This window comes from Cryptomeria japonica, unplaced genomic scaffold (genome assembly GCF_030272615.1).
Source record: "Cryptomeria japonica unplaced genomic scaffold, Sugi_1.0 HiC_scaffold_340, whole genome shotgun sequence".
Taxonomy (NCBI): Eukaryota; Viridiplantae; Streptophyta; class Pinopsida; order Cupressales; family Cupressaceae; genus Cryptomeria; species Cryptomeria japonica.
Genome location: NW_026729162.1, coordinates 108,388 through 117,364, shown reverse-complemented (window position 1 = coordinate 117,364; position 8,977 = coordinate 108,388). Strand labels below are relative to the sequence as shown.

Sequence of the window (8,977 nt, the reverse complement as noted above, 5' to 3'; positions counted from 1 at the left end):
CGAAGTGTGCTCCAAGGTGCGGCGTGCACGAAGTCGGAGCCCGGTTTGCCCCGGGTGCGCACCTCGCGTGCACCTTCGCCGCGGTGGGCACCATGGCGTGCACGAAGTCGGAGCCCGGTTTGCCCCGGGTGCGCACCTCGCGTGCACCTTCGCCGGGGTGGGCACCTTGGTGTGCAGACCTTGGCTGGGTTGCGCGCCCTGGTGGGCACCATGGTGCGCACCAAGGAGCGCTCCGAAGTGTGCTCCAAGGTGCGGCCTGCACGAAGTCGGAGCCCGGTTTGCCCCGGGTGTGCACCTCGGGTGGGCACCTTGGTGCGCATGCCTTGCCTGGGCTGCGCACCAGGGCGGGCTCAAGATGGCACCCGCGTTCCTTTTTTTTCACTATCTTTCAAAACGGAAATTTTAAAATCTCATTTTTTTTTGCCTTTTTCTGGAAATTAGTGAAGGCAGCGCATCAAAGGTGCGCACCTCGCTGCCCACCACGGTGCGCAACGCCGGTGGGCACCCGGGAGTGCTTCGAAGTGTGCTCCAAGGTGCTGCGTGCACGTTGTCGGAGCCCGGTTTGCCCCGGGTGCGCACCTCGCGTGCACCTTCGTCGGGGTGGGCACCTTGGCTGGGTTTGCCCCGGCTGCGCTCCGAAGCGGGGTTATTGGAGCGCCGCCTCTTTTTTTGTCGGAGCGTTTGGTGGGGTTTCTCGCATTGGCTCTTCCGAGGCCCGGTTGCCACCCTGGCGCGCACGAAGTCGGAAGTAGGGTTAATTGCCCGGGTGCGCACCTTTGCCAGGGTGGGCACCTTACCTGGGCTGCGCACCAGGGCGGGCTCAAGATGGCACGCGCGTTCCGTTTTTTTCACTATCTTTCAAAACGGAAATTTTAAAATCTCCTTTTTTTTTTGCCTTTTCTGGAAATTAGTGAAGGCAGCGCATCAAAGGTGCGCACCTCGCTGCCCACCTTGGTGTGCTCTGAGGTGCGCACCCGGGAGCGCTACGAAGTGTGCTCCAAGGTGCGGCGTGCACGTTGTCGGAGCCCGGTTTGCCCCGGGTGCGCACCTCGCCTGCACCTTGGCCGGGGTGGGCACCTTGGCTGGGTTTGCCCAGGGTGCGCTCCGAAGCGGGGTTACTGGAGCGCCCCCTCTTTTTTTGTCAGAGCGTTTGGTGGGGTTTCTCGCATTGGCTCTTCCCAGGCCCGGTTGTTGGGTGCGCTCCCACCCTGGCGCGCGCGAAGTTGGAAGTTGGGTTAATTGCCCGGGCGCGCACCTTCGCCAGGGTGGGCACCTTGGTGCGCACACCTTGGCTGGGCTGCGCACCAGGGCGGGCTCAAGATGGCACCAGCATTCCCTTTTTCTCACTATCTTTCAAAACGGAAATTTTAAAATCTCGTTTTTTTTTTGCCTTTTATGGAAATTAGTGAAGGCATCGCATCAAAGGTGCGCACCTCGCTGCCCACCTTGGTGTGCTCCGAGGTGCCCACCACGGTGCGCAACGCCGGTGCGAACCCGGGAGCGCCCCGATGTGTGCTCCAAGGTGCGGCGTGCACGAAGTCGGAGCCCGGTTTGCCCCGGGTGCGCACCTCGCGTGCACCTTCGCCGGGGTGGGCACCTCGGCTGGGTTGCGCGCCCTGGTGCGCACCAAGGAGCGCTCCGAAGTGTGCTCCAAGGTGCGGCGTGCACGAAGTCGGAGCCCGGTTTGCCCCGGGTGCGCACCTCGCGTGCACCTTCGCCAGGGTGGGCACCTCGGTGCGCACACCTTCTCAATGTTTTCTTGCCTTTTCTGGAAATTGGTGAAGGCAGCGCATCAAAGGTGCGCACCTCGGTGTGCTCCGAGGTGCGAACCCGAGAGCGCTCCGAGGTGCCCACGAAGTCGAAAGTCGGGTTAATTGCATTGTTTTCCCCGGGTGCGCTCCGAGGTGCGCAACATCGGCGCGCACCAAGGAGGGCTCCGAAGTGTGCTCCAAGGTGCGCACGATGGCGTGCACCTCTGGTGCGCACGATTCGGAGCTCGGTTTGACCGGGGTGCGCACACCTTGGCTGGGTTGCGCACCTTTTGTGCGCTCCAAGGTGCGCACGAAGTCGGAGCTCGGTTTGCCCCGGGTGCGCACCTTCGCCAGGGTGCGCACCTTGATGCGCACGCCTTGGCTGGGCTGCGCACCTTGGTGGGCGCCATGGTGCGCACCTTTCGTGCGCTCCAAGGTGCGCACGAAGTCGGAGCTCGGTTTGCCCCGGGTGCGCACCTTGGTGGGCGCCATGGTGCACTCCGAGGTGCCCAAGATTGGTGCGCACCAAGGAGCGCTCCGAAGTGCGCTCCAAGGTGCGCGCGAAGTCGAAAGTTGGGTTAATTGTCCGGTTTGCCTCGGGTGCGCACCTTGCGTGCACCTTCGCCAGGGTGGGCGCCTTGGTGCGCACACCTTGGCTGGGCTGCGCACACCTTGGCACCCGCGTTTCCTTCATTTTAAATTTTTTTTTTTTACAATCTCTCAAGTGGGAAATTCTATAATCTCAACTTTTTTTGCCTTTTCAGGAAACTTTTGAATGGAGCGCATCATTGGTGCGCTCCGAAGTGTGCTCCAAAGCTCTCTCCAGCTGCGTGCACCTGCCCCGGCCGCGCACCCGGCCCCGCCCAGCTTCGCTCACCTGTCCCGGGCGTCTGGTGCGGAACCTTAGAGTAAGAAACATCACCGTGCACCTTGGCCAACGTGCGCGACTCGACCGAGCGCGCACTGGCCGAGGTGCACACCGATTTCACCTGGGTGCGCGCGCAGCACCTCGGGCGCACCGGGGTGCGCGCACAACGCCCGGGTTGCACCGTGGCCTGTGTGCTCGGGGCGCCTCGGGTGCGCGCTCGGTGTCGCCCCCGCGCGCGCGGTAGTGCGGGCAGCGCACCCCGGCCCGGCCCGGCCCCGACGAGAACGCAAACGGGCAAAAGGTTTATTCAAATAGCATTGCGACGCCCGGCGAAAAACTAAAAAAGGGTGCAACACCGGGACTTCCCGGGAGGTCACCCATCCCAGTACTACTCCGGCCCAAGCGCGCTTAACTGCGGAGTTCTGATGGGATCCGGTGCACTAACGCTGGTATGATCGCACCCGTTATGAGCTTGTCGCAGTGTGTACTTAGCAAACCGCGACCCACGTGCGAATCCACCCCGGCCACCCACCCCCGTCGAGGTGCACACCCTCCCTCGCGAAGTGCGCCCCGTTCGCCAAGTGTGAGCCCTGCCCGGGTGCGCGCACCTTGCTAGGGCGTCGGGTGTGCACCCGGCCCGGCCTACGTGCGTGCACCTGGAGGGGGCGTCGTGTGCGTGCAGTGTCCCGTCTGCAACGCGGTGCCCACACACCACCTCGGGCGCAACGACCTGCGCTCACATGTGGGCCGAGTGCACCTTGGTGCATGTTCGGGGCGCCTCGGGTGCACGCTCGATCTTGCCCCGGTGCACCAAGGCGCTCGGTTTGCCCCGGGTGCGCACTTGGTGCAAGGTGGGCACCCAAAATAGGGATCAAGCACCAAAACACAAGTTTCGGGATGCAAAATGGGACCCAAGGACCACAAATGCGTTCCAAGACCCATGATGGGTCCACGAGAACAAAAATGTGTTCCGAGACTTAATAAACAAATATTGGGTTTTAGGAGAAGAAACATGCTCTGATGCCCAAAACGAGAATCGACCCCGAAAAGGCCACAGGCCAAAAGTGGGATGCGAGACAAAAAAAAATGGGACCCGAGGACCAAAATTGGGTTCCCAGGTCGAAGACAGGGCAACCGGACAAGAAACGACCTCTAAGGCTCGAAATGAGTCCCGACGACTAAAACTTGACAAGAAGCACCCATCAGGCACCCAACTCGACACCCATGGGATGCCGACCCACCCGGGCTTCCACCTAGCACACCTTGGCACCCACCCACCCTCGCACCCAACCTCGCACCCAACTTAGCACCTTTGAACCCACATTGGCACTCACCCTGACCCTGGCACCTTGGAACCCACATTGGCACTCACCTTGACCCTGGCACCCACCTTTGCACTCACCTTGGGACCCACCCTGGCTCCCACCTCGGCACCCACCCAGACACCCACCTTGGTTCCTTGGCACCCACCTTGGATCCTTGGCACCCACCCCGACACCCACCTTGGCACGCAACTTGGCTACTTGCCACCCACCTTGGCTCCTTGACGCCCACCCCGACAACCACCCCGTGACCTACCCTGGCTAGGGTTGGTGCACACCCACCCTGGTGCCCACCTTGGCACCCACCCTATGACCCACCTTGGCACGCACCTTAGTACCCACCCCGTTACCCACCCTAGGACCCACCCCGTGACCCACCTTGGCCAGGGTGGGTGCACCCACCCTGGTGCCCACCTTGGCACCCACCCATCCTAGCACCCAGCCTGTGACCGGGCTTGGAACCCAACCTTGCACCCGCACCCGTCTTGGCCAGTGTGGGTGCGCACCCATCCTGGCACCCACGTTGTGACACACCCTTTAACCCACGCACCCTAGCACCCACGTTGGCACCCACCTTGGAACCCAACCTAGCAACTTGGCACCCACCCCGTGACCCACCTTGGCATCCACCATAGCAGTCGCCGACTTGGCACCCACCTCGGCACCCACCTTGACACTTGTGGACCCACCTTGCCACTCACCCTAGCATCGACCCATCCTAGCACCCACCCTGGCACCTTTGCACCCTAGCACTCACCCATCCTAGCACCTAACCTGTGACCCACCTTGACACTCACCCTCGCACCCACCTTGGAACCCAACCTAGCACCCACCCACCCTGACACCAACCCTAGCACCTACCCACCCTTGCACCCACCCTGTGACCCATCTTGGCACCCACCCATCCTACCACTCAACCTATCACCCACCTTCTCACCCACCTTGGCATCCACCTTAGCACCCACCCACACTGGCACCTTGGCACCCACCTCGGGCAAGGTGGGTGCACACCCACCCTGGCACCCAATTTAGAACCCACCGAGCATGTTACCCACCTTGGCACCCACATTGCAGCCCACCCTAGTACCCACCCTATGACCCACATTGGCATCCACACCCTAGCACCCAGGCACCTCGACACCCGCCTTGACACCCACCCTAGCACTGAACCTGTGACCCACCTTGGAACTCACCCTAGAACCCACCCACCCTGTGAACCACCTTGGCATCCACCTTAGCACCCACCCACCTTGGCACCCACTCTAGCACTCACCCATCCTAACACCCAACTTGTTACCCACCTTGGCACCCGCCCTCGCGTCCACCTTGAAACCCACCCTAGCACCCACCCACGCAGGAGCCCACCTTGGCACCCAACCTAACACCCACGCATCCTGGCACCCAACTTGTGACCCACCTTGGAACCCACCCTAGTACCCACCTTTGAACCCACTATATCACCAACCCACCTTGGCACCCACCCTATGACCCTCTTTGGAATCCACCCTAGCACGCACCCACCCTGGCACCCACCATGGAGCGCACCCTAGCACCCACCCACCTCGGCACGCACCTCAACACCCACCTTGGTGTGCGCACTGCGCCAACCTCTCAAAGACCCTATGTGGTGCGCTCCAAAGTGTACACCTTTGGTGCGCTCCAAGGTGCGCACCTTTGGTGCACACCGAGGTGCACACCAAAGTGTGCACCGAGGTGAGCACCAAAGTGCACTCCAGGGTGCACACCAAGGCGTGCACCTTTGGTGCGGTCAATGCAAACGAATTCGGAAGTTGGGGTCGATGTCCTAATCGCTGCTGCAGACTACACGTATGAGAATCGGACAAATAGCTTTATATAGGGGAGGTGTTGCGTTTGATGGGTCGACTCCCCTGGTTGTGTGCACTGCACCAACTTCAAAGACCCTGTCTTGTTTAAGAAGTCAAAAGTTGGGGTGGATGTCCTAATCATTGCTGCAGTCTACGCATGTATGAGAATCAGACAAATAGCTTATATAGGGGAGGTGTTGCATTCGGTGGGTTGACTCCCCTGGTTGTGCGCACTGCGCCAACCTCAAAGACCCCGCATAGCAGAAGAAGTCGGAAGTCGGATTTTGGTGAGCACCAAGGCGTGCACCTTTGGTGCGGTCAACGCAGACGAATTCAGAAGTTGGGGTGGATGTCCTAATCGTTGTTGCAGGCTACACATGTATGAGAATCAGACAAATAGCTTATATAGGGGAGGTGTTGGGTTTGATGGGTCAACTCCCTTGGTTGTGCGCATTACGCCAACCTCAAAGACCTTGTTTTCGTTAAGAAGTCAAAAGTTGGGGTCAATGTCCTAATGGCTCCTGCAGGCTACACATGTATGAGAATCGGACAAATAGCTTATATAGGGGAGGTGTTGGGTTTGATGGGTCGACTCCCCTGGTTGTGCGCATTACGTCAACCTCAAAGACCTTGTTTTCGTTAAGAAGTCAAAAGTTGGGGTCGATGTCCTAATTGCTCCTGTAGACTACACATGTATGAGAATCAGACAAATAGCTTATATAGGGGAGGTGTTGGGTTTGATGGGTTGACTCCCCTAGTTGTTCGCATTACACCAACCTCAAAGACCTTGTTTTCGTTTAGAAGCCGAAAGTTGGGGTCGATGTCCTAATTGCTCCTGCAGGCTACGCATGTATGAGAATCAGACAAATAGCTTATATAGGGGAGGTGTTGGGTTTGATGGGTCGACTCCCCTGGTTGTGCGCATTGCGCCAACCTCAAAGACCCTGCATTGCGGATGAAGTCGAAAGTCAGAGTTTGGTGTGCTACAAGGTGTGGTCGAAGGTGCTCACCTAGGTGTGCACCTTTGGAGCACAGGAAAAGTGCCCTCCAAAAGTGCGCACCTTTGGAGTGCACAAAAGTGCCCTCCAAAAGTGCGCACCTTTGGAGCGCAGAAAAGTGCCCTCCAAAAAGTGCCCTCCAAAAGTGCGCACCTTTGGAGCGCAGAAAAGTGCCCTCCAAAAAGTGCCCTCCAAAAGTGCGCACCTTTGGAGCGCAGAAAAGTGCCCTCCAAAAAGTGCCCTCCAAAAGTGCGCACCTTTGGAGCGCAGAAAAGTGCCCTCCAAAAAGTGCCCTCCAAAAGTGCGCACCTTTGGAGCGCAGAAAAGTGCCCTCCAAAAAGTGCCCTCCAAAAGTGCGCACCTTTGGAGCGCAGAAAAGTGCCCTCCAAAAAGTGCCCTCCAAAAGTGCGCACCTTTGGAGCGCAGAAAAGTGCCCTCCAAAAAGTGCCCTCCAAAAGTGCGCACCTTTGGAGCGCAGAAAAGTGCCCTCCAAAAAGTGCCCTCCAAAAGTGCGCACCTTTGGAGCGCAGAAAAGTGCCCTCCAAAAGTGCGCACCTTTGGAGCGCACAAAAGTGCCCTCCAAAAGTGCGCACTTTTGGTGCGCACCAAGGCGCTGGTTCGGTCGTTGCAGGCGAGTTCGGAAGTTGGGGTCGATGTCCTGAGCGGAGGTGCAAACTACACAGGTGTCGGAATCGGACAAATAGCTTATATAGGGGAGGTGTATGCTTCGATGGGTCGACTCCCCAGGTTGAGCGCACCGCGCCAACCTCAAAGACCCTACGGTATGGATGAAGTCGGAAGTTGGGTCCGATGACCGATTCGATTAGTAGGTATGCTCATGAGGTCGGAATTTGGGTCCGATGACCTGCCATGTGCAGGAAGGCGAATGTTGACACTGTGCGTTGCAAGGTGCACACCAAGGCGCTGGTGCGGTCTTTTTAGTCGAGTTCGGAAGTTGGGGTCGATGTCCTGATCGGAGGTGCAAGCTACACAGGTGTGGGAATCGGACAAATAGCTTATATAGGGGAGGTGTATGCTTCGTTGGGTCGACTCCCCGGGTTGAGCGCACCGCGCCAACCTCAAAGACCCTACGGTATGGATGAAGTCGGAAGTTGGGTCCGATGACCGATTCGATATGTAGGCATACTCGCGAGGTCGGAATTTGGGTCCGATGACCTGCCACGTGCAGGAAGGCGAATGTTGGCACTGTGCGTTGCAAGGTGCGCACCAAGGCGCTGGTTCGGTCGTTGGAGGCGAGTTCGGAAGTTGGGGTCGATGTCTTGATCGGAGGTGCAAACTACACAGGTGTGGGAATCGGACAAATAGCTTATATAGGGGAGGTGTATGCTTCGTTGGGTCGACTCCCCGGGTTGAGCGCACCGCGCCAACCTCAAAGACCCTACGGTATGGATGAAGTCGGAAGTTGGGTCCGATGACCGATTCGATATGTAGGCATACTCGCGAGGTCGGAATTTGGGTCCGATGACCTGCCATGTGCAGGAAGGCGAATGTTGGGACTGTGCGTCGCAAGGTGCGCACCAAGGCGCTGGTGCCGTCGTTGCAGTCGAGTTCGGAAGTTGGGGTCGATGTCCTGGTCAGAGGTGCAAACTACACAGGTGTGGGAATCGGACAAATAGCTTATATAGGGGAGGTGTATGCTTCGATGGGTCGACTCCCTGGGTTGAGCGCACCGCGCCAACCTCAAAGACCCTACAGTATGGATGAAGTCGGAAGTTGGGTCCGATGACCGATTCGATACGTAGGCATATTGGCGAGGTCTGAATTTGTGTCCGATGACCTGCCATGCGCAGGAAGGCGGAATTTGGGTCCGATGACCGAGTTGATGGCGTGCCATGCGCAGAAAGGCGGAATTTGGGTCCGATGACCGAGTTGATGTTGATGGCCCGCCATGCACAGGAAGGCGGAATTTGGGTCCGATGACCGATTTGAAGGCGTGCCATACGCAAAAAGGCGGAGTTTGGGTCCGATGACCGAGTTGATATTGATGGCCCGCCATGCGCAGGAAGGCGGAATTTGGGTCCGATGACCTGACATACGCATGGAGTCCGACTCGGGGGCCGATGTTCGATTCGATGACTTGCATTGTGGGTAAAGTCGGAAGTTGTGGTCTTTGACCCGATTCGATGACCAGACTTCGGCTGCTTGAGAATCGGACAAATAACTTATATAGGGGAGGTAGTGTTCTCGAGCA

At 58.6% G+C, this 8,977-nt stretch overlaps 1 non-coding gene across 1 annotated transcript; it reads right to left on the bottom strand.

Moving 5' to 3' along the window:
- Positions 1-2,963: 2,963 nt before the first annotated feature.
- On the bottom strand, positions 2,964-3,082 carry LOC131870651 (5S ribosomal RNA). Its single transcript, XR_009368956.1, has one exon. It is a non-coding gene; the product is annotated as a 5S ribosomal RNA (ribosomal RNA).
- Positions 3,083-8,977: the final 5,895 nt, after the last annotated feature.